The sequence below is a fragment of the Culex pipiens genome, chromosome 2, assembly GCF_016801865.2.
Source record: "Culex pipiens pallens isolate TS chromosome 2, TS_CPP_V2, whole genome shotgun sequence".
NCBI classification, from domain to species: Eukaryota; Metazoa; Arthropoda; class Insecta; order Diptera; family Culicidae; genus Culex; species Culex pipiens.
Genome location: NC_068938.1, coordinates 104,954,103 through 104,980,410, shown reverse-complemented (window position 1 = coordinate 104,980,410; position 26,308 = coordinate 104,954,103). Strand labels below are relative to the sequence as shown.

General features: G+C 33.5%; 1 protein-coding gene across 6 annotated transcripts in view; it reads left to right on the top strand.

The window, feature by feature from the left end:
* Positions 1-26,308, top strand: part of LOC120428509 (homeobox protein 2) — a 278,477-nt gene that overhangs the window by 209,137 nt on the left and 43,032 nt on the right. Inside the window, exon 1 of one of the 6 annotated variants that reach the window (XM_039593555.2) lies at positions 25,319-25,340. The exons of the other annotated variants lie outside the window; for them this stretch is intronic. The gene's annotated coding sequence lies outside the window, so the exon portion shown is untranslated. Of the gene's footprint in view, positions 1-25,318; positions 25,341-26,308 lie in introns of those variants that run through there. 6 annotated transcript variants of the gene reach the window in all.

Below are 26,308 nucleotides of genomic sequence, written 5' to 3'. Positions count from 1 at the left end.
ATTATGCAGTTTCATCCAATTGTAACGAGTAGCGATTGTATAGTATCCAATTGTTTTGATCTATATCTGATGTTCAGATCATGTTTCATCCTTCGTCTCATGAGTTAATCGTTCATAAAGTATTCGGTTCCATTCACATTTATTTTGATTGAACAGATATATCTTTCCTCCACACAAAGTTATTGCTGCACTGTTGCCATCGTTTTTCCAATTATCAGATTATCAATCCATTTGAATCAAGTTTCACCTTTCACCTCACAAATCCTATCATACCTCAACCGTTTTCGATTAATTGTTAGAGCTCGAGGAACTTCTGCGATGCTTGTTGATCTTGATGTCCCATTGGTGAACTCCGGAATCTTAATTTAATAAGTGTAGTGTTTGTGTATGTGGGTTTATAATTTAACGTGTATTTGTTTTTTTTTTTCACTTAATTTTAAAACATTTTACGATCTTTTAAATTGTATTGTTGCATTGTATTGATTTTTCTTATCATTATTATTATTATTAATTACTATGCCCAGTTGAATATTTTACCTTTTTTTAAATGTGTAAAGTAAATCTTCCCCAGTTCCTGATGGGAATACCCGTGAAGAGTATCGGAGCCGGCATTTACAAAGCGGATTCAGTGGCAGTTTTTCACTCAACTAATGTTAACATGGCGACCTATGATGTCGTGATAAGGTCCAGTTTGTGACGATACACTACCTTCCCTTTACTAAGCAATCGAATCCAGAAGGGAAAAGATCACCAGTTGTGTTGGTCCGAGCCGGGATTTGAACCCCGATCTACCGCTTACGAGGCTCGGTCATTAATGTGCTATAATATATATTCCTTTCTTGTCATGGCTAAAAAAATAAAAAAAAATAATTATTATTACAAGGAGAGTAGCCTACCTAAGATTTCGCTTGCGGAATCATCCTCCTCTCTCTCTCTTTTTATGCTGGAAATAGGTCGTTAACGCTGGTTTTTGTATATTTACTAATTATTCTGGAACTACCTTCTATATAATAAAAAAAAAATGAAAATTATTATTTTTGTTTGTCGATATGTCGAACCATTTATCATACTTAAAACATTCTTTTACACATTCATTCTGGTCTGCAGTACCTTGTCCATATAAACACTCATTCATTCATTGATTCATTCAGTTCGCATCTCATTTTTGTTATTTTTTTATATTTTTTTTTTTTAATTTGATTTTCTTGAGCTCTTTTTTATGTTATCCTATTACGACGCCAAATAATTTATTTTTAATTTTAATTACTTGAACGATAATTATATAAGTTCCTAGGAAAAATGATGATATTTCCGAAAATATTGAAATTCCTTTCATAATCGCTTTCAATAGTCGTATTAATTCATGATCCATTATTGGCGATGCTAATAAGGAATCGAATTTAAACCCTTGGTGACTGGGATTTTGCCCTGCCAAGGTTCTATACATTATCGTTGCTGCAATTCTGCCAGCGTTTTGTCCGAAAATCATGTTTCTCATTTTGTTTATACTTTCAGGATTATAAATGCCAGTTTCTATCAAATTTGGAATGGCTTCATAATTCCAATCTGTTACTAAGTCAGAAGTTAGTATAATTGGATTGTATGTTTCTCTTAATCTACTATCTACAGTGTACCAACGACCTCCTAAAACATATTTTACCGGTAATAACGGACTACAATCTATTTCGGTTCCCTTGTCTTGAATTAGTCATGTATTTTCATTCATTTCATTCACACTTTAATATAATATCTTGTACTTATCCATAGTTATTAGAGTACACTCTTTTTTTTCTTTGAATATTTGTTTATTTTTTATTCCACGTGGATTTTCAAAATTGTTAATTCATGCTATTATTCCATGCATTTAGTTTACATTTCTGTGATTTGATTAGTAAATAGCATTTATATTTATTAATGTTTTAGTTTAGTTAAGGCGCTTCAAATACTTTCCTCTAATGTTTTAATCGCATGCAATCTATGACTATTTTAATCATTATAAGTTTAGCTATTTCTATGTTAATTATAATTCATGCATCCATATTAACTTATAACATTTAATTATCTAATTTAGTCATTAAACTTTTTCAACCTATTATTATGAATCTTCTCTAATTTATTACCATTTTTAATTACTGTTGTTTGCTCACTTGGCAAATCCACCACTTCATAAGGACCTCTCCATAAGCTTTGTAATTTTTTCCCGACACCTGATGGAATAGTTTCAACTATAACTAGATCTCCATACCAGGGTTGCCATTCTCTCGCATTTTTGTCATAAATTTCTTTTCTTTTGTGTTTTGAAGTCAATACATTTTGTACAGCTTTGTCGTGAATATTTTTAAAATTTACTTTCATCTCTGTAACATAATCATCGTAATTTAGTTCTGTCTCCGTAACATTGTAGACTGAATTCGGAATTCTAGCTTGTCTACCATATAATAATTCAAAAGGTGAATATCCAGTAGATGAGTTTACTGTGGTATTAAATTGAAACGTGAAAAATGGTAATAACTGATCCCATGTTTGAGGATTTCCTGCAATGTAATTTCGTAAGAACGTTTTAAGTTCTCTATTTGAACGTTCAACTAAATTTGCCTGTGGATGATAGGCACTTGTATTAATTTTCTTGATTTTTAATATTTTGCAAGTATGTTTTAATAAATTACTCATAAAATTAGCTCCTTGGTCTGTTACGACTTCTGCTGGAGCACCAAATCGACAAATGAAATGCTCTACAAAAGCTCTTGCCACTGTCGTGCTTTCTTGATCCGGTAAAGGAGCAACTACTAAAAATCTCGTAAGATCGTCTTGAATGACTAATCCATACCGATTATTGTCTTCGGATATAGTTAAAATTACTATATCCATATAAATTTTCTGAAAAGGTTCTGTCGACGTTGTCGTAATTTTCATTGGAATTTTGTGTTTTGGCCAAATTTTATTTTTTTGACATAATTCACATTGCTTTACATAATTTTCAACGTCTCGACGCATATTATCCCATGTGAAAAGAGGACTAATACGTTGAAGCATTCTTCTTCCACCTACATGACCTCCTAATGGTGAATCATGAAATTCTTTTAACACCGTATCTCTGTCTTCCATTTTAACAAACATTCTAGTGTCATTTGATGCATATAATGTGAATATTTTGTTATATTTTCCAGCTATAAATCTTAAAATGTTTACATCTGGATTGTGTTGCAAATTTCTAAACGAAACAATTTGTATGTTTCGAACTGATTTTATGAAATCAGGACAATTTTCAAAACTTTTTACTAATCCATTGAAAAGTTCTTCAATGTTTGTTACTGATTTAACTGAGCCATTGATAATTAAACCATACATTTTGTGTTCCGGAATGGATAAAATATTATCATACAAGTAATCTTTCATACCATGTGGTAGGTCAACTAATTGAGATAATTCTTTAAATGCTGTTTTACTATTTAGTATTACGAATGTGGCATCTGCATCACTTTCGTTTAGCATTGTTTTTGTAAATTTAAGTAATTTAAAATCAATTTCATCCTTATTTGAGCATCGAAGAAGTCGTCCAAAGAATACTTTTTCCATGAATCATCTTCCTTTTCATTTCCAATATCGATTGTTTGTAATACGTCGATAGTTTCATTTAAATCCTCTTCATTTTGCGAGATATCATTTGTTATATCTATGTTGATATCATCTATAATTAGATTTTTCGAATTTCCAATTTGGTTTGATGAATCCTTTTGTTGACGTTTCTGTTGTCTGGTCACGACAGCAATTAAATTATTTTCTGAATTAATTTCCTCAACATCTTCATGTTTAATGCGAGAAAGAAAATCTGCAACAACATTTTCTTTGCCTTGTTTGTATCTAATGTCACACCCAATTCCTTGAATTTTTAATCTTAATTTTGAAAGAGTTGGTGAGGTTTCTTTTAATCTCCAAATTGCAATTAATGGTCTATGGTCAGTATAGACAATAAACTGTTGATTAAAAATATAGTGTTTAAAATACTCAATAGCCCATACAATAGCAAGTAATTCTTTTTCAATTGTATAATATTTCTTTTCAGAAATACTTAATGCTCTACTGGCGTATGCAATTGGATTGTCATTTGTTTTGGCATTTGATAATATTGCCCCTACAGCATAATCACTAGCATCTGTAGTAATCACAAATGTATCATTATAATTTGGACGAACTAAAATTGGTTCTGTCATCAAGCATTGTTTTAAATCATGAAATGCTTTTTCACAATCCTCTGACCATTTGAATTTGACATCCTTTTTTAGTAAATTATTTAAATGTTTTCGTTTATCTGCCATATTTGGTATGAATTTTCCGTAAAAGTTAACTGTTCCAAGAAATGAACGAACATCTTTTATGTTTTGAGGACGTTTTAAATTTTTAATAATATTTATATTATCTTCCGTTGGTCTAATTCCATGTTTGTCAATAGTATGACCCAAATATTTAATTTGTGTCTTCAAAATGCTACATTTGGACGGCTCCACTTTCAAATTATGACGACTTAAAGCATTTAAAATTTTGAACAGATTATCGTTATGTTCTTTTATGGTATTTCCAAATATAATAATGTCATCCAGATAGACAAAAGCCTTCACTGGTTGAATTTCAAAAAGAATAATATTCATTAGCTTTTGAAAAGTTGCCGGACTGTTTTTGAGACCCATAGGCATTCTTAAAAATTCATAATGTCCCTTCCAAGTAGAAAATGCAGTTTTAGCCGCATCTTTTGGATGAATGAGTATTTGATAAAATCCTGATTTTAAATCAATCGAAGAAAAATATTGAGCATCACCAATGTTATCCAGAATCTCGTTTATTAATGGAATCGGAAAAACAAATGGTTTCGTTATAAGATTTAATGCTCTAAAATCAACCACGATTCTGTATTTTTTCTTGCCATCAGCTCCCACTTTCTTCGGGATGCACAGTACAGGAGCATTCCAAGGACTTTTGCTAGGTTGAATAATTCCTAATTTAAGCATTTCTTCGATCTGTTCGTCAATATGAGTTTTCGTAGATTCTGGCATTCTATATTGCCGTTTATTAATTGGTATGTTTGTTGTTGTTTCGATTTCGTGAATTGCTGCATTTGTAAAAGTCAATTCATCGCCCTCGAGGAAAAATAATTTATTGAATTTTCGAATCATGAAAACTATGGCGTCATGATTTTCATTATTTAGATGTTTTAAATTAATTGTTTCTAAAAGTTTTTTTAATCTTTCTTCGCCGCATACATATTTGAACTTTTTATATTCAATGACGTCACAATCTTTGTCAATATCCAAGTTTAATTCCTTGGGAATGCATAATTCATCATCAAAATTACTTTGAGGTGAATTATGTATTTCATACGTTTGAGCATTATTTTCACAATAAGCTATAATATTTGCGTTTTCTTCATTCCCGTCATTTTCATCGTCACTTGAAGTAGATATCTCTTCACAATTAATATCTGCAAGATTCTCCTCATTTTTGTTATAATGATTATTAAAATATAATCTTGGTTTTTGTAAAACAATGAAATTAAAATTTTTATCAATGAAAAGAGTGTGTCTCTTCAAGAATTCTGCACCAATAATTCCCGGTACAGGTAAATTCTTCATAACATAAAATTTTGTACTGAAAATTGTGTTACCAATCAACAATTCGATTATAACTGAACCCATTGTTTCATTACACGTATTATTGATGCCAGTTAAAGAAATATTATCTTTAAAATTGACATGAGAATAACCTATTTTATTTAAAACATTGCTTCTTATTATATTAACACTTGCACCTGTGTCAAGCAAGTAGTGAATAAAATTAAACGGGTTTTGTTTTGAAGCAATTCTTAATCTAAATTGTAGAAAAGGAGTTAAAATTATTTTGAGAATTTCGTGAGGGGGGTTATAAAATTCTCTTTGCTCTCTTAAACTATTATTATTCCAAATATTATTCCGATTATAATTCCGTCTCCTAAAACGATTTCGAGCTCGGAAATTAGAGCGTCTATTGAATTTTCCATTTTGCCGGGTATTTCGGACGCCAAATCTATCGAAAACCCCAAAAATTAGTTTTTTCGTTGTGGATAATATGTTTTAGAATTATTAGACATATTATTCTGTTGAGAGCTATTTTCTCTATTAGCGTTAAAATTTTGGTTCGGTCGATTGTTTGAATGATTTTGGTTAAAATCATGATGTTATTGTTGATGCCGGAATCTATTATTTTCCTGCGTAACATTTCTGTTATCATTATTCCTGTGGTAATTTTGGTGATAATTATTTCGAAAAACTGGTGCACTATTCGCTAAATTACCGTTATTATTATTATTGTAGTGTTTACATTGGCTTCTGAAGTTGGTTTTCACAGTTGGTGTCTGTATGTTCATTTTCTGTACGTGTTTCTGAAGATCTTCAAATTCTTCATCACTGACGTAATGATGTTCGAGAGTATTCAAAAATTGCCTAAAATCTGTTTCCACAATATTTCTCGCAGTGCGCTGTAATTCAATGTTGTTTAAACCCGCAATGAAATGAAGTTTAAAATTTTTCATAACTAAACTGTTCTTATTGAAGTCTTCTACGGACTCTAAGTCTGCAAGAATTTCCAATGCTCTGTTTTTGTATGACTTAAATTTCTCAAATTGCTTTTGTGAGATTGTACCAATTGTTTTGAAAATATTTACCGATGATTTTTTTACACTGAATTCTTCAATCATATTCTGTTCAACCTTTTCCCATGGTAAATTTGAAATTGAATTTGCAAAAAATTTTGCTCTACCTTTTAATTTCAGTTTAATTACATTGATCAAAGGGGTATGAGACACTCCTTTTGGCATTTTACTGTAAAAATAATTAATTTGATCAATAAATGAAGTTAAATCTTCTGCATGTCCAAAGAAATCTGGAATGCAATTAATTGCTGAATCCATTGGAAATTCGTAAGAACTTGGATTTTTAGTGTTCTTTTTAATTTTTAAACTGACGGGAATAATCTTTAAATTTTCTACCTCGCCATATTTCTCCTCATCATCAGAATATATAATTAATTTTTTAGCAAAAACTTCAAGAGCTTCTTGAAGATTTTTGTGATCTTCTTTGAACCCATTGTTAATTTTGTTGAACTCTTTAGGTTGAAGAGTATCCCTTGAAGCAATTAATAGTTGCTTATAATTTTCAACAGCTTCTGCTATTTCTATTGTCTTCTGTTCGATTTCTTCTTTAGATTTAGGAATAGCTTCCAATAAATTTGCTATTTCCAACGAAAAATAGTTGTCCAATTTATTTAATTCTTCCATCGTGATTAAGGGAAGGAAATTTGTCTTACTTTTAAAAAAGTAAATTATTTTCTGCAGACTCTCAGGCTGTTTCCTTAATTAGAGAAATCCACAAGTTTTTTTTTAAGTTTAGAGTTGGTCAGAAAAACTCTAAGTCCCCGAAAAAAAAAGGTGTTAGTAAAAATATGGAAAAAAAAAAAATGGTACTTACCAAATTATCATTTTAAGATTCTTGTGACACTTCTAACACTTTACTTTTCTATTACAAAACTTTTCTAACTGGTTAAGCCAGCAGAAATGACGTTCCAGTTTCAGAGTGAAACTTTCCGCTTGTCACCACTTTGAAGCGTGCAGCCGGCTAAGTCCAAGGCACTTCGACTGGATATTTCGGATCAAACACTTTCACTCTCTTTCACTGTCTCATTTACTGACTGCCTTTATTTGATTTCAGCTTGGGTTTTTATACTAAATCTAGTTATTTATTTAATTATTTAATATCTTATATTTTTACCCCCACTCTAGTTTTTGATGTTGCATAATATATCCGTCCTTTTTGGTTTCACTCCAAAAATTCTTCCTCTAACTTATATAATATATTTTTGTCTCATTTACAACCCCCCCTCCAACCTGTATTTTTCTTGATATAATGAAAAGTTTCCTTAATTCCCAGAATTCTACAATATATAACTCTCTTTTTTTCTTATTTTATTTATTTTTCCCCCCACTCTAAAAATCCTTCCAAGTTATACATAATATCCTGGCCTATTTTATTTCTCTCACTCTTAAAATCCTAATATAAATGTTCTATTTCTTTCCACCGCGCTCTAATTCTCAGATTTTTCTCAGAAATTAGTCGCAGTCCTTTTATGACTTAACCCATAGATAATGTAATCTTTATTTATTTTCCAGTCGTGCCTGTCCTTTTTTCACAGATATTGTTATTTGTTTGTTTCTCGTCGGGCACCTTTCTGCGCGTGCCACTTAAGTGGGTCATAAAAGTGTTGTCGGGTTTTCCCGTCCTACGCTCCTAATTGATTTTTATTTGTCTTCCTTTTTCTTACAACTCTCCTGATTCGCCTTTTTCCTAATATTTTCGTTTTTAACAGAGAAAATCTACTGTGAATTTTTCTGGTAAGGCGAGGGTCGCTTCACCGCCAACCGTACAAAATAAAATAAAAATCCAACCGCGAAAATAAGGCCGGAAAACATCGCTCGTGTCATGCGTGAGGTTGTGCCATTTTTACACAGTTTGAAGGCATTTTTTTGCTGCTTGGTTTTCCACGCTTTTTTCAACTCTTTTTCGTGTTAGTTATTTGCTGAATTTATTTGCTTTAAAATTTGGCTAAAACTCTTTTGAGTTCAGAAAAAAATCAAACCTAAGAAAATCAACTCTTTTTTGTCAAAAGACGATGAGCACTTCCAAAAACCGCATTCCCCTTTCAGCGCAAATCTGGCGAAAATAAATTCATTCAATCCCGCAGGGCGAGTAAAACTTTGATTGCATTTTTATTCAAAACCCCCCTCTTTCTCTCTCTCTCCTAAAAGGATGCACTTTTCCCGGTCCGTTTCGCTTTTCGGAAAGCGCCTTTGGACGTACCTTTTTCTTGTGTGTGTGAAAATCGCTCAGCGCCGTTTTATGCAAAACTGGAACCAGTTTTCCCTCCCGAAAAGACATCACTCCCCCCTCGCTTCTGAGAATGTCATCAGCTGGAAAAAGAGCACACAAATTTGAATATTTCATGGTGGGGCGCGCGAGAGAGGACCACTGAACAACATCAAACGGCAGCTGCCGAAGTGCACACAATCGACTACTGGTTCCAGAGTCTCTTGATCCTGGAATGTTTTCCAGGGAAGGCTCCTTCAGGAATCGGTAATCGAAAGAGATGAGGGGACAATTCGGGTTGATTGGATAACTCACTATGGACATATTTTTGAACAACAATTAAGTCACAGAAAAGCAAGACAACGTAAACCGTAAACAAAAATAATCATAACAAAAAACTAATGAAAAAAAACTGACACATAATATCAAAAATTACAACTTAATAACAAAAAGGTGCTAAAAAAGATTTAAAAATAAGAACAGATAAGTGAACATAAATTTTTCAAATAACTTCACGCTCAAAAAAAAAATCGGAAAAATACACATTGCTTCCAAGAATCAAAATGACTAAATTAGGACATTAGACAGAACACCAAAACACAAGACATTAGACAGAAAAAAAAAACAAATATCAACAGAAAGAAATTTGAACGAGTAAAACTAATTGGAAAGACTTTGATTGTATTGTTTTATAAAATTACTAGAATTATCAAAATAAATCTAAAAAAAAAACAAATCATGTTTAGACAAATTCTTAAAAACATGATACAAAAATGCATCAAATTACAAAATTTTTAATTTTGTCAAGAAATAACCAAAAATAAAAGAAAATTCCACAAAAAATCAACAGCAACCAGAAATCAATTTAAACTAACAATGCGAGAAAACAAGAAAAAGATTATGTGAGAATACAAATACTTAATGAAATAGAAAAAGTCTTGACAAATCTTGAATTTTAATGAATTAAGAAAAACATATTGAGACAAAAAGAAAAATATTTCTTCAAAAAAATCTAAAATTAAATCCATAATTTGTCTATGCAAGAAAGAATAAGAAGAAAAAGACGAAAAAAAAAATAAAAAATTAAAAAGAAAGATAGAGAAAAAGAGATAAAGACTATAAACGACAAGTAACAGTATATCATACTTCTTCATAAATCTGGAAAATAATAGAATACACTAGAAAATCCAAATGAATAATATTTAAAGATAAGAAATGATCAAAAAACTGTATCAAATTAAAAATTAAAAAAAAACTTCTTCAAAAATCGAAAAAAAAAACAAAAAATATCTAAAGCCAAATTCTAAACTTTAAAAACGGTAAAAAACGAAGAAAACTAAAAAACTAGAAAACACTAAATTTATCTTGGATGACTCAAACTGAATTGAAGACTAATAAGAATATAAAGATAATGATAGAATGATTTCAGGGAAAGCCATGATGTAAAGTAGAAAAAAAAAACAAAGAACAGCAAAAAATACAAAGAAAGACAAAGAATGACAAAAAGACAAATAAATACTAAAACAAAACAAAGAAAGACAAAGAAAAAAGCAAAAAAAAGGTAAAGAAAGTCAAAGAAATACAAAGAAAGTCAAAGAAATACAAAGAAAGCCAAAGAAAGACAAAGAAAGACAAAGAAAGACAAAGAAAGACAAAGAAAGACAAAAAAAGACAAAGAAAGACAAAGAAAGACAAAGAAAGACAAAGAAAGACAAAGAAAGACAAAGAAAGACAAATAAAGACAAAGAAAGACAAAGAAAGACAAAGAAAGACAAAGAAAGACAAAGAAAGACAAAGAAAGAGAAAGAGAGACAAAGAAAGACAAAGAAAGACAAAGAAAGAGAAAGAAAGACAAAGAAAGACAAAGAAATGCGACGACATATCATAAAGAAAAAAAATATTAAGAATCACAAAAAAATGGATAGAAGGACAATACATTTTAATAAAAAAGGGCGAAAATAAAGTTGAAAGAAGTCAGATAGAAAAAGGTATAGACAAAAAATCTAACATAAAGAAATGGAAAGAAATTAATAGAAGTACCAAAAAATACAAATTAATGCAAAGAATAGAAATAAAAACGAAGAAAGGCGAACAAATACAAAGAAATGAAAAGAAAGACAGTAATCAAATATAAATCTTAAAATTTAATAAGCAAAAACAATTGTGTAAAAGTTAAATAAAAAAATGTCAAAGAAAGAAAAAGACAGACTAAACTAAAATAAATAGAACAAAAGACTAGAAAACAATTAACATTATTACACAAAAACTAAGACTTCATTAAAACAACAAGTTAATACATCAATCACGAAATTATGAGTTATGACCTGACTTAAAAGCAAGAATTGTAGTTTAAAAGTTTTTTTCTACAATATTATCAAAATTTCACTAATTTTCAAAATATTAACAAAGTCATTCATGATAAAAAATCAGTTATTATCCTACCTGATTTTTTTTTTTTTTCATTTCACCCTGAACCCAATTTGCTTCGACCGTCCAAAACACCCACCCAACTGCAAGTGCCTCTTTTCCAAAAATAGTTTATGCACAAACCGGTCGCCGCAGATCTGCATGCCGGCCCGAGCATCTGCTTCTGCTTGCGTTTGTTGCGTTTAGTCGTTTCGCTTTTGTGTTGTGATATAGTTTCAAACTAAATAAATACGCCCCGAGGGGTCGGTGTAGTATAGATTCCTCGCTGGCAAAAAGCAAAATCTTGTATTCCCCAAAAACACCACCAACTGCCAGAGGGGTGGAGGGGGGGGGGAGACGGAGGGGTCTCCAAAATAGTAAAAACTCGAACCAAAACTTGTCACCAAACAGCCACACGGAGAGTAAGGGAGAGTGGCATCATCAACTGGTTCTAGTCTGTGGTACTATGCACTGTAGACTAGACTGGCTGGTGGTGCTTAGCTAACAGTTTTATAGTTTTTGCATATCGTCGTCGTCGTCGTTTGAAAAATAACAGCTTTAGGAGGTACCAGCAGAGAGATAGAGAGAGAAAAAAAGCTTTTCCACCGTGGCCGGAAGCGTTGCCGTTGTCGTCGTCGTGATGGACCAAAGTGGCAACAATGACACGTGGTGGAGAGCAGCGCCACACGAAATATGTTGTCCTTATGATTGGCGGTGTCAACACACAACACAACATCGAGACAGAAAGTGGAAACATGTTTTCTAACCGTAACATCGTTTGTCTCATGATGGAATACGGAACAGTGGAAAATAGAACCCTTGGGGGTTTATTCCACTGGAATGGGTTTCAATCTCCGGACCAAACTTTAGAATATTTAATTTGCATAAGTTAACCACAGATGGAACTGTGAAGCAAATTTATGCGTAAGCGGGGTTTAATTAAATTTAAGCTGGTAATTTAAATATCTTTATCCAAAAATTATGTTTTGTCAATTTAGAGAATTTTTAAAGAGCATATTAATGGCAACTCAATGATATAGAAAAGTTGTTCCGATATTGATCGACTTTTCGATTCTCTGAACAGTTTTTAGATTTTTCCTGATGAAAAGTCGGTACGACCCCTTCCAATATCCTGGGAATTCTTTGGCATATACATCGTCAGTTGGAAAATGAGGACAGATTTCAATACACCTAGAATAATTAATTTTCGCAATCTTATTTTTCGCAATATTTTTTCGATTTTCTAAGTTGAGATTATTATTTGTATAATATAGTTTATTAAATTTGTAAACAAATATGAACACTGCACAGTGGTCCAGATCGCAAAATTAAGTGGAAAACGGATTTTCCGAAAAATGGCGAAGTTTTGGAGCTTTGGTGTCTTCAGAAGAGTTGTTGTAAATAAAAAGGGGCAACTTTTGGCTTGGTTGAAAATTAGGGTGGTTCACGATTAGGGTGATTTTGAAAATCTAACTTTTCAGAATTATTGTTGGGATTTTTTTTTGTCTTCAAGAAAGTTGTATTCTTGCCAATCCAAGCAACTTTGTCGAAGACACCAAAATTTTATCACGTAATCTACGCCGTTTACGACTAAATTTATAGAAAGCATCTAAGCAAACCTTTAAAAAATCTGTTTTTTGAACGTGGAAATTCAAGATTAAGTTTGAGAGAAAAATAAAATTCAGGTCACTTTTAGAGCTCTAAAAAACGAACATTTTTATTTTTTGACAAGTCAATTTGGACTTAAGGGTCAAATGTTACATCCATTTTAAGGTAAAAAAGATGCAAATTTAAAACTCAAATATCTCGAAAAGGCGTAAGCCAAATTTTAAGTTCCATGTTGCATTTGAAAGAGGAGATCCAGCACTACAAACGCTGATAAATTCTCAAGGGTGTTTTTCTTTAAACTCGAGATATCTTCATTTGAAAAAGGCTAATTTTCAAGGGAAAATCATATGGGACCACCCTGCCCTCAAAATTGACCCAAATTGTCAAAAATCGAGTTTTGGTCATATTTTGGGTTTAAATGATAATTTTACATGGAAACCCAAAATATGACCAAAAATCGATTTTTCGACACTTTAGTTCAATTCTGAAGGCAGATTCAAATTTCTTTTCTCTAAAACTTAACCCTGAATTTCCACGTTCAAAAAACTGATTTTTTAAGGTTTGCTTAGATGCTTTCTATAAATTTGGTCGTAGAAGGCGTAGATTACGAGATAAAATTTCGATGACTTGGACAAAGTTGCTTGAATTAGCAAGAAAACAACTTTCTAGAAGACAAAACATTCCCAACAATAATTCTGAAAAGTTAGATTTTCAAAATCACCCTAATCGTGAATCACCCTAATTTTCAACCAAGCCAAAAGTTGCCTCTTTTTATTTACAACAACTCTTCTGAAGACACCAAAGCTCCAAAACCAAAAGTTATCCATGGAAACTTTTTCCTAAAATTTAACGTATTTTTCCGTTTTTGTTCAACTTTGAAAGTAACCATTTTGAACAAAAAATAAAATACACGTAATAAACTTCTTCCAATTTAATAAATGAGGAGCCACCAATAAGGGTGACAAGAAGAAAAAAGATTTTTTTTAAATCTTAAGAGAAAGCTCCTAGTTTGATTCTTATGGTAAAAATATAACTGTGCAAATTTTGAGCCAAATCAGTTAAGGCAGGGGCGCTCAAAGTTTTAGAATTTTAAGCTCACATGAGCTTGCGGGCCAAATGAAAAAATAGTTTACTTGAAAAAAAAAATGACATTATTTCAATCATAAATATCCAAAAATACAAGTTCTTAAGGATGTTTTCATTTCAACAACAGTTTTATTCAAAACAACTTCCAATCAATTTTTTCATAGTTATTGATCAACAAAATAAAAATTGCAAAAATATTGTTCGTAAGCTTTTAATTGCAGTTTTCCTGCCAAACATTGAATAAGGAAATACAGTATTTTGTAAGAATTTTAATCTGGTCTGGTCAAGGTCGTGGCATGGTTGAACATTTTGTGGCTGTAAAATCGTATTTTGCAAAGATAATGAAGAACAAAAATATTATTAATTTAATTTACCTGAATCATCATAGATTTTTATACTAATTCAAAAATGGTATAGCAAACGTTGAAAAATTGCGTAGTTGTATTTTAAAATAAAGTGCAACTGCAATGATAAATCGTTCCAAAAAAAATTCTCAACCATTCTTTCTCCATTTTAAATAAAATTTCAACTCAGATGCGTACCCAAATGTTATGAGCTCAAATCCCGAGGTGGTTTTTAAGAGCAAAATGAGTTTGAGGTTGAGCCGTTAATGTAATGTGCGTTATGATTTTTGAATTAATTTTGAATACCTACATTTCTGCTTTCTTTAAAGTTTTCTACTTTAGTCATATTAGCATTGCCACCACAACATGTTTTATTCGAACAATCGAAATCAAATTTTGATTTGTAATTATATTTATATTAAAAAAAATCTCTTTAAAGGTTTAAACCAGGGTTGCGAATGAGCGAGCGCTCACGGAAAGCGTGCTGGCTCCAGCTGGAGCGTGAGTTTTTATCAGGTAGCTCGTGCTCGCTCACGCTCACCGGAGCGTTTTGCGCTCACGTGAGCTGGTGAGCGAAAGTAGGTAGCTGTTTTTCCCTGTTGAAGCATCTGCCTGTTTGAAACGAAGTTTCTAGAACTATCTCAGCACAGGCAGCAAAAACAAACAAGAAAGTGGTCAAACAAACAAAAGTAAGCAATAAAATGGATTTAGTCGACGAACCGAAATATACGTTCTATTTAAATTCAGAATTAGCCAAGGGGCAGAATGATTCACTCTTGAGTGTGCTAACAAAGAGCTAACTCATTCTTAATGTAAAAAATCATTGACGTGAAGAGATGCACTGATGTGTACAAAAAAAGAATTAATTGACAAATGTTTATTTTAAGTTTTTAGAATCCGGAGTTTTGACTCAAGGTGGTTTTAAAAACAAATAAAAATTGTTTTATTGGACCTTTAAAAAGACACCAGTAAAGCTTTATAAAAGTTATAATCATCCCTCATATTCGGAACATATTCAAAAAATCATTTATTGAATCTGTAACTGAATATTTTCAGAGGCTTGGTAGCGGAGGTGTTAGATATAATTTACTTGACGGAAAAGGAGCCACCCTTTATGTGCTAAAACATAACAATGACAATTTTTATTATTTCATTCAAATGGGTTATTTCAAACACTACAGCAATTTGGAGGCTTTTTGTAAATAGAGAACTGTTTTAACAATTTTACCCTATTTTCTAGAATGAGACAGAGAAAGATTAACTTTATAAAAATGATCAGCCGTTTCCAAGCACTGAACGATTTATTAAATGGAATGACTTTTGTTCAATGGTTGCTCATTCTGATCCGCACGCTGGAATGGTAGCCAACAGACTGTTTAGGTACATAAAACAGTTTAATTTTATATTTTTATCAACCAAGCATATAAAAATGAATCGAACTTACCCCAGCATAAATCTTCTTGAATTATTTCATTGTTTTGTAAGTTTTTCTAAGGTTTACAGTCCTTTTTTGTTCACGCGCTCATACCCTTCCCTTGTTTCCACTGACATGCTGCACATTAAGTACAAAATCTAACTAGGATTGAAAAACAAAAAACTGTCTCAAAAAGTTAAACGATTCGCGATACTTCCATAGTGAGCGCTCCGTGAGCGAAACATGAGCGCGAGCGCGAGCGTGGGGCAAACGCGAGCTGAAAAAATCGGAGCAAACGTGAGCGCGGGCAAACGTGAGCTAGCTCGCGCAGCGCTCCTCCTCACGAATGAGCGAAAAGTGAGCGCTCACGAGCGCGTGAGCGCGTGAGGAACGCAACACTGGTTTAAACTAAACCAAAATTTTTAAGAATTACAAATTACTTTACAAATTTCTCGCTTAAACCTGAAGCGATTTCGCTCAAAATTTTCACAGTTACTCTATTTGTGCCTAAGGAATCGAATCAGGTGGTACTCCTTATGATCGATTTTCTTAAATTTTCACCCTTATGCCCATATTAAATGCTTATTTTGAGTTTTTTTTTTCATTTGTATGATGCCTAGAAAATAAAAGAAATATGTATTTATATGATAGTCAGTATCGCATTTTCATGTTTTTTATCAGTGATGAAAAGTTTTAGAAAATGTGCTCAGTCCTAGTGCAACTTGTTCCCACTCTGCAATCGTCACTTTTGATCCGCTTTCAATTTCCAATCCAAAACATATCAATATCAAAAATCAACATTCAGTAGATTGACGCTCACCGGCTTTTCCCACAAACGTTATTGTTGATGTTACTCGTCAACAGTAGCACGCTGATGTCCTGTCACGAACCAAAAACTCGTACACGAAAATAAACCAATTAAACTTTGAGTGTGTGTGTGCGCGCGTTGTTTGTGAAGGATTCGCTTCGATCGAACGCGCGCGCCGGGAAAAACACGTGTCCAAACGCCGAATGTCAATTGGCTTTCATTTTCCACTTTTCCACCCAAATGCCGAATCGTGCTCGCTTCGATTGGCGTGATCGTGTGTGGTTTTTGCTGGAAAATTTGTGTTGATTTTATCTATTGCACAGCGTGTGTGTATGTTTTTGTGTGGAATCGCGGGACTAGTTTTGCTCACAATGTGTTGAATATCAATTTTCTCACACATAATAAAACAATTTGAATACAAATCAGCTTCTGCCACCACCAACTCACCAATCATGTTCGCAAAGAAGTGGTCCCCCCCTGCCAAAAATTGCCCATCAATTTCGTCTAACGGCCTCGCCAATTCATTACCACCCAATGGTGAAAAGCTTGAATTTCCCTTTGGCACGAAACCTCACAAACCTGGTAAAGTTATTTTTACACGGTTTATCTTGGCTTGACCTCGGTGTGGGAGCCTAAACTCGACCGCCGAGCCCGGAATCGTGACCGGGGGAAAAGTTCGACGGAAATGGAAAACAGTTTTCCACTTTTTTCCCCCGGACGAGACTAGGGTAGGGTGGTCAATTTCCGGGCATGGAATAATTGAAAGTGTTTTCAAACTTGCAGTTGTTCATTCGTTATTCATTTAGAAATTAAATTATCTTTTATATTTCCCTTCTTAACTTTGGGATTTTTTCCACAAAAAAAGGAAAATTCACATTCGTGTCTGTTGCAATTTCCAGTCGTGTGGCGCCGTTTGTTTTACCTCATTTCCACCTCCACCCCCTTCCGGTTTCAGGAAAAGTGTGTTGGTTTGTGTTTTGTCAGCCGCATAACGACAAGGTAAATTACCTTCCCATTCTACGCTTTGGGGTAGGATTTTTTCCCTGTTATTTCCGGTGAACTTGGGGAAAAGTTTCACCTCCTACGTGTGGCCCGCCACCACAAAGTTGTCTACACGGATATGGCGATTATGGGCTGAAAATAGTATTTCTGGCGCCAACAGGAATCGCAATCAGACGGTTGGGATGGTTGATGAAAGGAAAAGTTTGAGAATTGGAAATTGGAGGCATTTTTTGAAGAACACTGACTACTGACTACTGACTTCTGACTTCTGACTATTGACTAATGACTACTGACTACTGACTACTAACTACTGACTACTGACTTCTGACTACTGACTACTGACTATTGATTAATGACTACTGACTACTAACTACTAACTACTGACTACTGACTTCTGACTTCTGACTTCTGACTTCTGACTATTGATTAATGACTACTGACTACTAACTACTGACTACTGACTTCTGACTACTGACTACTGACAATTGACTACTGACTTCTGACTTCTGACTTCTGACTACTGACTTCTGACTACTTACTACTGACTACTGACTTCTGACTTCTGACTTCTGACTTCTGACTATTGATTAATGACTACTGACTACTAACTACTGACTACTGACTTCTGACTACTGACTACTGACAATTGACTACTGACTTCTGACTTCTGACTTCTGACTACTGACTTCTGACTACTTACTACTGACTACTGACTTCTGACTTCTGACTATTGACTAAAGACTACTGACTACTAACTACTGACTTCTGACTTCTGACTTCTGACTATTGACTAATGACTACTGACTAGTAACTACTGACTACTGACTTCTGACTACTGACTTCTGACATCTGACTTCTGACTTCTGACTTCTGACTTCTGACTACTGACTTCTGACATCTGACTTCTGACATCTGACTTCTGACTTCTGACTTCTGACTTCTGACTACTGACTTCTGACTACTGACTACTGACTACTGACTACTGACTTCTGACTTCTGACTACTGACTAATGACTACTGACTACTAACTACTGACTTCTGACTACTGACTACTGACTTCTGACTTCTGACTTCTGACTTCTGACTATTGATTAATGACTACTGACTACTAACTACTGACTACTGACTTCTGACTACTGACTACTGACAATTGACTACTGACTTCTGACTTCTGACTTCTGACTACTGACTTCTGACTACTTACTACTGACTACTGACTTCTGATTTCTGACTATTGACTAAAGACTACTGACTACTAACTACTGACTACTGACTTCTGACTACTGACTACTGACTACTGACTTCTGACTTCTGACTACTGACTAATGACTACTGACTACTAACTACTGACTTCTGACTACTGACTACTGACTTCTGACTTCTGACTTCTGACTTCTGACTATTGATTAATGACTACTGACTACTAACTACTGACTACTGACTTCTGACTACTGACTACTGACAATTGACTACTGACTTCTGACTTCTGACTTCTGACTACTGACTTCTGACTACTTACTACTGACTACTGACTTCTGACTTCTGACTTTTGACTAAAGACTACTGACTACTAACTACTGACTTCTGACTTCTGACTTCTGACTATTGACTAATGACTACTGACTAGTAACTACTGACTACTGACTTCTGACTACTGACTACTGACTTCTGACATCTGACTTCTGACTTCTGACTTCTGACTTCTGACTTCTGACTTCTGACTTCTGACTTCTGACTTCTGACTACTGTCTACTGACTACTGACTACTGACTTCTGACTTCTGACTTCTGACTATTGATTAATGACTACTGACTTCTAACTACTGACTACTGACTTCTGACTACTGACTTCTGACATCTGACTTCTGACATCTGACTTCTGACTTCTGACTTCTGACTTCTGACTACTGACTTCTGACTACTGACTACTGACTACTGACTACTGACTTCTGACTTCTGACTACTGACTAATGACTACTGACTACTAACTACTGACTTCTGACTACTGACTACTGACTTCTGACTTCTGACTTCTGACTTCTGACTATTGATTAATGACTACTGACTACTAACTACTGACTACTGACTTCTGACTACTGACTACTGACAATTGACTACTGACTTCTGACTTCTGACTTCTGACTACTGACTTCTGACTACTGACTACTGACTTCTGACATCTGACTTCTGACTTCTGACTTCTGACTTCTGACTTCTGACTTCTGACTTCTGACTACTGTCTACTGACTACTGACTACTGACTTCTGACTTCTGACTTCTGACTATTGATTAATGACTACTGACTACTAACTACTGACTACTGACTACTGACTACTGACTACTGACTACTGACTTCTGACTTCTGACTATTGACTAAAGACAACTGACTACTAACTACTGACTTCTGACTTCTGACTTCTGACTATTGACTAATGACTACTGACTAGTAACTACTGACTACTGACTTCTGACTACTGACTTCTGACATCTGACTTCTGACTTCTGACTTCTGACTTCTGACTTCTGACTACTGTCTACTGACTACTGACTACTGACTTCTGACTTCTGACTTCTGACTATTGATTAATGACTACTGACTTCTAACTACTGACTACTGACTTCTGACTACTGACTTCTGACATCTGACTTCTGACATCTGACTTCTGACTTCTGACTTCTGACTTCTGACTTCTGACTACTGACTACTGACTACTGACTACTGACTTCTGATTTCTGACTTTTGACTTCTGACTTCTGACTACTGACTACTGACTACTGACTACTGACTTCTGACCACTGACTTCTGACTACTGACTAATGACTATTATCAAATTAATACAGCTAATCTAGTTGTAGTTTTCAACAGATTTTCTCTCAAGTTTCACACAAAAAAGTTCAGCTCGATTAGCATTCAGTGCAAAACCTAAACTACAAAAAGAACAAAAGAAGAAACTCAATTGGCGAAAAGCAGGTCATTCACTTCCTTCCCCCACCTTTTTGCTGAAAAACAAAAAAAAAACAAACAACAAAAGCCAAATGCCCCTCGGCCACCCAACAGAACCTGGCCATCATGGCTCTCGGTGTGACACTCCCCGGGTACGACGATTATTGCGTGCATATTTGATTACATAAAGGCGGAGACGACGAACTAGAACTAACGTCGAAGACGACGTCGTCCTCGGACAAAAGTGCTTCCTTATTTCGATGGCCAAAGAACTTTGTTTTTCTTTTTCGAGGGCTTTTTTTTGCTTTGTTTTTATTTGTCCATACGAAACAAAGACAAAAAGGACACCGCTTTGAACTGTGGCCATTCTTCGTAATCGTGTGTGTTACTTGGGGTAGGGTAAAGGCACCGATTTTGAGTCTAGACTTTGAAACTTTTTATCAGATTTAAAAATGTAAAATATATCGAAATCTAAAAGATTAAGATTATTTTCAAATCATTCAAAAATGAATACAAATCTTGAAAACATAATACAGTGGACTCTCTCGTTGTCGATATTGCAGGGACCTTCGAGAGCGGGAGTTATCAAATTATAGAACGAAACATCAAAGCAAGCTACTGGAAGGGACTGAAATAAATATTGACAGCTGGAGCAATATTGAAATCGAAATGATCGACAACCAAAGAGTCGACTGTAATACTAAAATGTGAACAATCAAGGTTGGCTTTACCCTATTTCCGGGGATATTCTCGGAAAAAATCCAAAAAGAGACGCGATTCGAGGAAATGACGGTGCGGCACAAAACTAGTCCAAACCGAATGTGAAACGCCCAAACAGTCGGAAAATGAAACGTTCCTCAGGGTTGGTCCCAGTGCAACCATTGGCACTGATAAGGTTACATAATTCGTGTGCTGCTGCTGCTTCTGCTACAAAAGAAGCGAGGACCTTGGCAAAAACCCGGGCTGTGTGACTTGTAGTTTCTAGCTTTAGGCCAAGAATTGGGGTAATCAGATAAGAATAGTTTAGTGCTAGCTGGTTTTACACTTTGAACGAATTTTGTTTGAACTTGTTTTTTTGTTCTGAAAAAATGTTCAAATCTGTGACTTTTACAAACTATAATAAAAAAAAATAAAAAATTAACTATCAGCAAATTTTACTGTGCACTTCTACAACTGTCCACCAAACGTAGAGTACGGCGTATTCATGCTTATTGGCAACCGGGGACGAGTTCCATCGAACAAACCTTTTCCCAACATTCTCCACTTGACTCCACCAGAAAGCCGTTGGTCCTTTTCCAAGGAAAGATTGGTCTCCACACCCGGATTTCAATGACCGGGATTCCTCCGGGTGAGCCTCCTTTTGCATACTAAAATTGGTTCAAATCAAAGGTGGAGCTCCAAGCGGGAAGGGATTGTCACGGCAGGAGTTCTGGCATTCCTGGAACGCGTTACGGGAAACATCCGAAAATGGTCACAGTTTGACACTGGAAAGGTGAAGGACGAGGAAAACGAAGAAGATAACTATCACATGAATAATAAAATCTGCCATTTATGCGCGGAAGATGTGATATTCTTCACATGACACCTAGGGGGATGCTTCACATAATTTGACGTTTTATTCAATTTCCAAGGATTGGCGACTTGTTCAACAAAATGTGATGCTTTGTAAGGTGATTTAACCCTTTTTTGACTGGACTAACCAAAAGACAACAAAAAAATATAATGAAATAATTTTAAATATTACAAAGAAAATCGAAAACCTAACGCAAATCAAACCTGGCCTGGATTATCATATGAATTTCAATTCACTTCAAAAAAAATCTTTCTCAGCTATTTGGATAAAAATAATACAGAAGTGGACAAACATGGACACTATTTTGAAATTTCTAAAATATGTATAAACAGGTAAAAAAAAGTTGAAAGTTTGGTTGGTTGAATATTACCTCTTTTTTGAGTTATATAATCTTAAAAATGTGTACTGATGAAAATTCTCTCGTTTCTGATATAAAGTTACACTTCTCTTTTTAAAACAGAATCTGTAATTCTTCCCTGATGAATAATATCGTGTCTGTTTTCTGTGCACTGTAATTTATTTCAATTTTAAATCAAGTTAAAGTAAAATTACTTTGGAAATTACTTTTTTTGCAAAGCATTTTCAATATTTTTGAAAAATCATGTTTTTTTTTTAAATTCATAAATCAGTCAGAAAAAATGTTTTAAGTTTTCACTATTTCAAAAAAAGTCTTAAAAAATGGAAACATAAAAAAAATGTCACAAACCATTAGAATTATTTCAAAAATAGCTTTAATTTGATTTCCTACACGATACATATTTTCTATATTTTCGTAAATTTCCTTTTTTAATCTGTATCATGAGAAGGGATATTTTGATCGATTTGATGTCTTGAGTCAACATATAGATTTTAATTAGGACATTTCAGAAAAAAAACTCGAAAAAATGCCAATTCTTGTATTTTGAACAAGTTGTTTTTAAAAGTTGATTTTCCAAAAACGATTGTTTTAAATTTTTGAAAATGTTTTAACGTGTTTAAAACCCAAAATTGTTTGCACTACGGTTTCGTATGGTGCACAATCTGGTACCGTAAACCGGGGTGACTTTGATAGGATTTAATTTGTTTTTTTTTTTTTGGAATATTTGGTTTTTCTCAAGATTGTTAGGCCACACAAAGTACATGCACTATTGGGGAAATTTTTTTTAATAGCGTTTAGAAAAATACTCACGTTAAAAATTCTAAGTTTAAATTCCGGGGTGACTTTGATAGTCATAGTTTTTCTTGTTAAAATCATATTTAAGTTGTTCAAACTTTATTTGTACGTTAAATGTACCATCACTAAAGTAGCTGATATAGTTTTTAAGAAAAAAAATCAATGTTTGTATTCAGTTAACTAATTTTATAAGCTTTTTAACGAAATACATTTAAATTTTAGGAAAAAATGTTACAAAGTCGGAATCCTGCCCAAATATTTTTTAAACTCGTTTTGTTTATGAAATTATCGATTTATATTGCATTTTATACTGAATTCGAAGCACGAATCACAACTTTTCACATTTTACATGAAATTTGTTCAACTGAAATTGCCTATACATTTGTATATTTTTTTCAATTGTGTTGTAAAAACACATATATTAAATATTAATAAACTTATTTAACCTTCTCCTAGTGGAAAATTGTCAAATGAATCCGAAAAAGCATTCGGTTTTCCGACTCAAAATCATTTTCATTGAGAAAATCATGACACTTTGAGAAGTTTAATGTAATGACTTTCATCAACATTTTCTTAATTATAGTTAACTAACTTTTTAAACTTTTCAAAATTTTATGAAAAGCTCTTCTTGAGGTACTTTGAACACTTCTCTACCACGGTCAGTATGATTCTAAACCATTCCGTACGTATTTTAATTGTACTCTTCATTTTGCGGAAAAATCGCAAACCTATCAAAGTCACCCCGTTTTACGGTAACGGAGTTATGATGTTTGGAAAATGTGTGAAATTAAATTTCAAAAATCATCTTTTTGGAAGTTAAATTGAATTTACAATGGAAAAGGCTTAACACAATTTGAACCGATTTCAAGTTACAGGCATTTTATGGTGCACTTTTCGAAGAAAAAATTCTTTGACAATTTTAAAATAAATAGAATAAGGAAAATTAATAAATATAAAACTTAAATAAAGGAAAAACACAAAGATATTTTCAAAAGGTTGAGAAAACCTACAATTTTCCTTGTTTCGACTTTGTTAGTCGGACTGCCTCTGATAGCTGAAATTTTGTGATTAATGATTTTTTCTCAGTCTCACCTAATTAGCTCTAGTTTTTTTAAATCGCAATATTTTGAAAACTATTAAATATTTCGATTTTTAATATTAAAACAAAGACTTTTGTGAGTATTTCTTGCTCTTCTTTATTACAAATTACAAGAAAAAACTGATTTTCTAAAAAAATAACAATCATGATTCTAGAAATTCAAAATATTTTTTGAAGAAATAAAGCAGACAATTTTACAAACTTTTTATTATTAATGGGGTAATTCTCTACCAACTCACACGGAATCGGAAAAAGTTTGCCCTCTTCGATTTGCGTGAAACTTTGTCTTAAGGGATAACTTTTGTCCCTGATATATATCTCGTGACGGAGGGGCGGTACGGCCCCTTCCATTTTTGAACATGCGAAGAAAGAGGTGTTTTTCAATAATTTGCAGCCTGAAACGGTGATGAGATAGAAATTCGGTGACTTTTATGTAAAATTGGACGCCCGATTTGATGGCGTACTCAGAATTCCGAAAAAAAAAAACGTATTTTTCATCCAAAAATAGCGTAATTATGTTCTGGCATTAATACTTTTTTTTACAACTTCATATCAAAACAAATCTTGACAAACCACGCCAGTCCCGAAAGGGTTCCATCCCGACGTTCTTCAAATTCCTCTCCCGAGATTCCAGCAAACACTCCAGAAAATCCCGCTTTTCACTCGTGACATTCGGTGACGACCTACATAATCATTACGTGCGCGATGCTTCCCAAGCAGCACAGCAGGACGACCTCCCTGCAACTCGTCACCAAAATGAAAGTAAATTGCTTGATTTGAGACAAAACAAAGCACGAGGCGGTGACGACCTGCCTAGAATATCTTAAATTCCATTGCCCTGAATTGTGTGAAGAGACTGTTTGTAGACTAACCTTGTTTTTTTTCTCTTCTCTCGATTTCATTCTATTTTCAGGTACGACAACTTAATCTTGTAATCCTGATGAAGTTTGCCGCTGGTTGTTTTTTGCCGAAAGGGTATCGACTTGATTGACAAAATCGATTGCTGCCACCGTCAGTGAGTGAGTAGGAAGTCGATTAATTTCGAATAACTGAAGAAAAAAAATACAAACTCCAAATCATGTTTCAATCGAGGTAACAACAGGTTTGACTAGTGAGCAAACACTTAATTAATATGCACGTTTAATTCGACATGGGAGCCACGTGCGATTATTATGTAAACCGCGGTGCCTCGTTGCCTTGCTAATCACTTTGTGATGCCTATTAAGTGCGTGCTTATCGGACGCGTTTTGAATTGGTTGTTTTGCGATGGGTTTCAAGTGTAATTTGCTGGATTTTAAATTGACAGCACTTCGTTGTGAATGAGGCTTGTTTTGTTGGAGTGCATTTGTTAAGTGTAATTATTTGCATTTTTGAAGGCATCAATTGAAGGGCTAGGTGATAAATACATAAAAAAAATTAAAAGATTAAAGAAAAGTTATTTCAAAATCTGTTTAAGGATGATTCAAGGGTAAACAATTAAAACACCAATACCTTGATATTTGCTATTAAAAAGATTTCATTTTTACATGGGATTTTATAGATTAAAACGAGCCTATCTGGCTTGAAAATCAAACAAAACTTTGTTATATTTAGATTATAACTTGAATTCCAGCCATCAAAATCAAGCCATGTTTACTGCAGTAACATGTTTAATAAATTAAGTGTTTTTTTCGCCTATAACAAGTTTTATTTAAAATTCCGCCCTGGTCGATGAACATTGCAATATTGCGTTCCAGCATTTTTTACAATTAATAATCAATCTTCAAAAACTTTAAAAAAAACTAAGGTTATCAAACTCTTGACAACATCTAGTTTGTTTAAATATTTTGCTCGAAGATTTTTGAAAGTTATGTTAAATGAAATCTTTATCCTGTGATAAGTTTCACAATTGTTACAAATATTATTAATTAAAAAATATGTATTTCCAGAAATTCAATAAAACCACAAACATTACAAAAGATTTTACCCTCAAATAAAAAAAAAACTG